A 6,834-nucleotide genomic window follows, 5' to 3' on the forward strand; every position below is an offset into this window, starting at 1 on the left:
ATTAATGGGATCACTTCATTAGGAGAATGATGTGATTGACATGACCCATTCTGTTTGCCTAGCACTTGATCGTTTAGTATACTGCTATTGCTTTCTTCATGACTTATACAAAGTTCCTACAATTATGAGATTGTGCAACTCCCGTTTACCGGAAGAACACTTTGTGTGCTACCAAACGTCACAACGTAACTGGGTGATTATAAAGGTGCTCTACAGGTGTTTCCGAAGGTACATGTTGGGTTGGCATAATTCGAGATTAGGATTTGTCACTCCGATTGTCGGAGAGGTATCTCTGGGCCCTCTCGGTAATACTCATCACCTAATCCTTGCAAGCATGTAACTAATGAGTTAGTTATGAGATGACGTATTACGGAACGACTAAAGAGACTTGCCGGTAACGAGATTGAACTAGGTATTGGATACCGACGATCAAATGTCGGGCAAGTAACATACCGATGACAAAGGGAACAAAGTATGTTGTTATGCGGTTTGACCGATAAAGATCTTCATAGAATATGTAGGAACCAATATGGGCATCCAGGTACCGCTATTGGTTATTGACCGAGAATGGTTTTAGGTCATGTCTACATAGTTCTCGAACCCGTAGGGTCCGCACGCTTAACGTTTCGATGACAGTTTTATTATGAGTTTATAAGTTTTGATGTACTGAAGTTTGTTCGGAGTCCCGGATGTGATCACGGACATGACGAGGAGTCTCGGAATGGTCGAGACATAAAGATTGATATATTGGAAGCCTATGTTTGGACATCAGAATGGTTCCGGGTGAAATCGGCATTTTACCGGAGTACCGGGAGGTTACCGGAACCCCCCCCCCCCCCGGGGGATTAATGGGCCTACATGGGCCAAGAGGGAGAAGAGGAAGGAGCAAGGAGGGGGCCGCGCGCCCCTCCCCCTCCTAGTCCGAATAGGACAAGGGAAGGGGGGCGGCGCCCCCCCTTTCCTTCCCCTCCTCCTCCTCTTTCCCCCTTCTCTCCTACTCCAACTTGGAAAAGGGGAGTCCTACTCCCGATGGGAGTAGGACTCCCCCCTTGGCGCGCCCCCTTAGGCCGGCGGCCTCCTCCCCCTTGGCTCCTTTATATACGGGGGCAGGGGCCACCCCATAGACACACAAGTTGATCTACGGATCGTTCCTTAGCCGTGTGCGGTGCCCCCTTCCACCATATTCCACCTCGGTCATATCATCGCGGAGTTTAGGCGAAGCCCTGCGCCGGTAGAACATCATCATCGTCACCACACCGTCGTGCTGACGGAACTCATCTCCGGAGCTCGGCTGGATCGGAGGCCGGAGATCGTCATCGAGCTGAACGTGTGCTGAACTCAGAGGCTCCGTACGTTCGGTGCTTGGATCAGTCGGATCGTGAAGACATACGACTACATCAACCGCATTGTGATAACGCTTCCGCTTACGGTCTACGAGGGTACATGGACGAACACTCTCCCCTCTCGTTGCTATGCCATCACCATGATCTTGCGTGTGCGTAGGAAATTTTTTGAAATTACTACGTTCCCCAACAGTGGTATCCGAGCCTAGGTTTTATGCGTTGATGTTATATGCACGAGTAGAACACAAGTGAGTTGTGGACGATATAAGTCATACTGCCTACCAGCATGTCATACTTTGGTTCAGCGGTATTGTGAGATGAAGCGGCCCGGACCGACATTACGCGTACGCTTACGCGAGACTGGTTTCACCGTTACGAGCACTCGTGCTTAAAGGTGGCTGGCGGGTGTCTGTCTCTCTCACTTTAGTTGAACCGAGTGTGGCTACGCCCGGTCCTTGCGAAGGTTAAAACGGAGTCTATTTGACGAACTATCATTGTGGTTTTGATGCGTAGGTGAGAACGGTTCTTGCTAAGCCCGTAGCAGCCACGTAAAATTTGCAACAACAAAGTAGATGACGTCTAACTTGTTTTTGCAGGGCATGTTGTGATGTGATATGGTCAAGACGTGATGCTATATTTTATTGTATGAGATGATCATGTTTTTTAACCGAAGTTATTGGCAACTGGCAGGAGCCATATGGTTGTCACTTTATTGTATGAAATGCAAACGCCCTGTAATTGCTTTACTTTATCACTAAGCGGTAGCGATAGTCGTAGAAGCAATAGATGGCGTAAACGACAACGATGCTACGGTGGAGATCAAGGTGTCGCGCCGGTGACGATGGTGATCACGACGGTGCTTCGGAGATGGAGATCACAAGCACAAGATGATGATGGCCATATCATATCACTTATATTGATTGCATGTGATGTTTATCCTTTATGCATCTTATCTTGCTTTGATTGACGGTAGCATTTTAAGATGATCTCTCACTAAAATTATCAAGTAGTGTTCTCCCTGAGTATGCACCGTTGCCAAAGTTCGTCGTGCCGAGACACCACGTGATGATCGGGTGTGATAAGCTCTACGCCCATCTACAACGGGTGCAAGCCAGTTTTGCACACGCAGAATACTCAGGTTAAACTTGACGAGCCTAGCATATGCAGATATGGCCTTGGAACACAGTGACCGAAAGGTCGAGCGTGAATCATATAGTAGATATGATCAACATAGTGATGTTCACCATTGAAAACTACTCCATCTCACGTGATGATCGGTTATGGTTTAGTTGATTTGGATCACGTGATCACTTAGATGACTACAGAGATGTCTGTTTAAGTGAGAGTTCTTAAGTAATATGATTAATTGAACTTAAATTTATCATGAACTTAGTACCTGATAGTATCTTGCTTGTCTATGTTTGTTTGTAGATAGATGGCTCGTGTTGTTGTTCCGTTGAATTTTAATGCGTTCCTTGAGAAAGCAAAGTTGAAAGATGATGGTAGCAATTACACGGACTGGGTCTGTAACCTGAGGATTATCCTCATTGCTGCACAGAAGAGTTACGTCCTGGAAGCACCGCTGGGTGCCAGGCCTGCTGCTGATGCAACTGACGACGTTAAGAACGTCTGGCAGAGCAAAGCTGATGACTACTCTATAGTTCAGTGTGCCATGCTTTACAGCTTAGAACCGGGTCTTCAACGACGTTTTGAACGTCATGGAGCATATGAGATGTTCCAGGAGTTGAAGTTAATATTTCAAGCAAATGCCCGGATTGAGAGATATGAAGTCTCCAATAAGTTCTATAGCTGCAAGATGGAGGAGAATAGTTCTGTCAGTGAACACATACTCAGAATATTTGGGTATAATAATCACTTGATTCAACTGGGAGTTAATCTTCCTGATAATAGTGTCATTGACAGAATTCTCCAATCACTGCCACCAAGCTACAAAAGCTTCGTGATGAACTATAATATGCAAGGGATGAACAAGACTATTCCCGAGCTCTTCGCGATGCTGAAAGCCGCGGAGGTAGAAATCAAGAAGGAGAATCAAGTGTTGATGGTCAACAAGACCACTAGTTTCAAGAAAAAGGGCAAAGGGAAGAAGAAGGGGAACTTCAAGAAGAACGGCAAGGAAGTTGCTGCTCAAGAGAAGAAACCCAAGTCTGGACCTAAGCCTGAAACTGAGTGCTTCTACTGCAAGCAGACTGGTCACTGGAAGCGGAACTGCCCCAAGTATTTGGCGGATAAGAAGGATGGCAAAGTGAACAAAGGTATATGTGATATACATGTTATTGATGTGTACCTAACTAGAGCTCGTAGTAGCACCTGGGTATTTGATACTGGTTCTGTTGCTAATATTTGCAACTCGAAACAGGGACTACGGAATAAGCGAGCACCGGCCAAGGACGAGGTGACGATGCGCATGGGAAACGGTTCCAAAGTCGATGTGATCGCGGTCGGCACGCTACCTCTACATCTACCTTCGGGATTAGTTTTAGACCTGAATAATTGTTATTTGGTGCCAGCGTTGAGCATGAACATTATATCTGGATCTTTTTTGATGCGAGACGGTTATTCATTTAAATCAGAGAATAATGGTTGTTCTATTTATATGAGTGATATCTTTTATGGTCATGCACCCTTGAAGAGTGGTCTATTTTTATTGAATCTCGATAGTAGTGATACACATATTCATAATGTTGAAGCCAAAAGATGCAGAGTTGATAATGATAGTGCAACTTATTTGTGGCACTGCCGTTTAGGTCATATCAGTGTAAAACGCATGAAGAAACTCCATACTGATGGACTTCTGGAATCACTTGATTATGAATCATTTGGTACTTGCGAACCGTGCCTCATGGGCAAGATGACTAAAACACCGTTCTCCGAAACTGTGGAGAGAGCAACAGATTTGTTGGAAATCATACATACAGATGTATGTGGTCCGATGAATGTTGAGGCTCGTGGCGGATATCGTTATTTTCTCACCTTCACAGATGATTTGAGCAGATATGGGTATATCTACTTAATGAAGCACAAGTCTGAAACATTTGAAAAGTTCAAAGAATTTCAGAGTGAAGTAGAAAATCATCGTAACAAGAAAATAAAGTTTCTACGATCTGATCGTGGAGGAGAATATTTGAGTTACGAGTTTGGTTTACATTTGAAACAATGCGGAATAGTTTCGCAACTCACGCCACCCGGAACACCACAACGAAATGGTGTGTCCGAACGTCGTAATCGTACTTTACTTGATATGGTGCGATCTATGATGTCACTTACCGACTTACCGCTATCGTTTTGGGGTTATGCTTTAGAGACGGCCGCATTCACGTTAAATAGGGCACCATCAAAATCCGTTGAGACGACACCTTATGAACTGTGGTTTGGCAAGAAACCAAAGTTGTCGTTTCTTAAAGTTTGGGGCTGCGATGCCTATGTGAAGAAACTTCAACCAGATAAAATCAAACCCAAATCGGAGAAATGTGTCTTCATAGGATATCCAAAAGAGACTGTTGGATACACCTTCTATCACAGATCCGAAGGCAAGACATTCGTTGCTAAGAATGGATCCTTTCTAGAGAAGGAGTTTCTCTCGAAAGAAGTGAGTGGGAGGAAAGTGGAACTTGATGAGATATCTGTATCTACTCCCTTATTGGAAAGTAGTTCATCACGAGAACCGGTTCCTGTGACGACTACACCAATTAGTGAGGAAGCTAATGATATTGATCATGAAACTTCAGATCAAGTTTCTGCTAAACCTCGTAGGTCTACCAGAGTGAGATCTGCACCAGAGTGGTACGGTAATCCTATTTTGGAAGTCATGTTATTGACCATGATGAACCTACGAACTATGAGGAAGCGATGATGAGCCCAGATTCCGCAAAATGGCTAGAGGCCATGAAATCTGAGATGGGATCCATGTATGAAAACAAAGTATGGACTTTGGTTGACTTGCCCGATGATCGGCAAGCCATTGAGAATAAATGGATCTTTAAGAAGAAGACTGACGCTGATGGTAATGTAACTGTCTATAAAGCTCGACTTGTTGCAAAAGGTTTTCGACAAGTTCAAGGGGTTGACTACGATGAGACTTTCTCACCCGTAGCGATGCTTAAGTCTGTCCGAATCATGTTGGCTATTGCTGCATTTCATGATTATGAAATTTGGCAAATGGATGTCAAGACTGCATTCTTGAATGGATTTCTAGAAGAAGAGTTGTATATGATGCAGCCGGAAGGTTTTGTTGATCCAAAAGGTGCTAACAAAGTGTGCAAGCTCCAGCGTTCCATTTATGGACTGGTGCAAGCATCTCGGAGTTGGAATTAACGTTTTGATAGTGTGATCAAAGCATATGGTTTTATACAGACTTTTGGAGAAGCCTGTATTTACAAGAAAGTGAGTGGGAGCTCTGTAGCATTTCTAGTTTTATATGTTGATGACATATTATTAATTGGAAATGATATAGAATTTCTGGATAGCATAAAGGGATACTTGAATAAAAGTCTTTCAATGAAAGACCTCGGTGAAGCTGCTTACATATTGGGCATCAAGATCTATAGAGATAGATCAAGACGCTTAATAGGACTTTCACAAAGCACATACCTTGACAAAATTTTGAAAAAGTTCAAAATGGATCAGGCAAAGAAAGGATTCTTGCCTGTGCTACAAGGTGTGAAGTTGAGTCAAACTCAATGCCCGACCACAGCAGAAGATAGAGAGAAAATGAAAAATGTTCCCTATGCTTCAGCCATAGGCTCTATCATGTATGCAATGCTGTGTACCAGACCTGACGTATGCTTAGCAATAAGCTTGGTAGGAAGGTACCAAAGTAATCCAGGAGTGGATCACTGGACAGCGGTCAAGAACATCCTGAAATACCTGAAAAGGACTAAGGATATGTTTCTCGTATATGGAGGTGACAAAGAGCTAGTCGTAAATGGTTACGTCGATGCAAGCTTTGACACTGATCCGGACGATTCTAAATCGCAAACCGGATACGTGTTTATATTAAACGGTGGAGCTGTAAGTTGGTGTAGTTCTAAACAAAGCGTCATGGCGGGATCTACATGTGAAGCGGAGTACATAGCTGCTTCTGAAGCAGCGAATGAAGGAGTCTGGATGAAGGAGTTCATTTCCGATCTAGGTGTCATACCTAGTGCATCGGGACCAATGAAGATCTTCTGTGACAATACTGGTGCAATTGCCTTGGCAAAGGAATCCAGATTTCACAAGAGGACCAAGCACATCAAGAGACGCTTCAATTCCATTCGGGACCAAGTCCAAGTGGGAGACATAGAGATTTGCAAGATACATACGGATCTGAATGTTGCAGACCCGTTGACTAAGCCTATCTCACGAGCAAAACATGATCAGCACCAAGACTCCATGGGTGTTAGAATCATTACTATGTAATCTAGATTATTGACTCTAGTGCAAGTGGGAGACTGAAGGAAATATGCCCTAGAGGCAATAATAAAGTTAT

Source organism: Triticum aestivum, chromosome 1B, assembly GCF_018294505.1.
Source record: "Triticum aestivum cultivar Chinese Spring chromosome 1B, IWGSC CS RefSeq v2.1, whole genome shotgun sequence".
In the NCBI taxonomy this organism is placed as follows: domain Eukaryota; kingdom Viridiplantae; phylum Streptophyta; class Magnoliopsida; order Poales; family Poaceae; genus Triticum; species Triticum aestivum.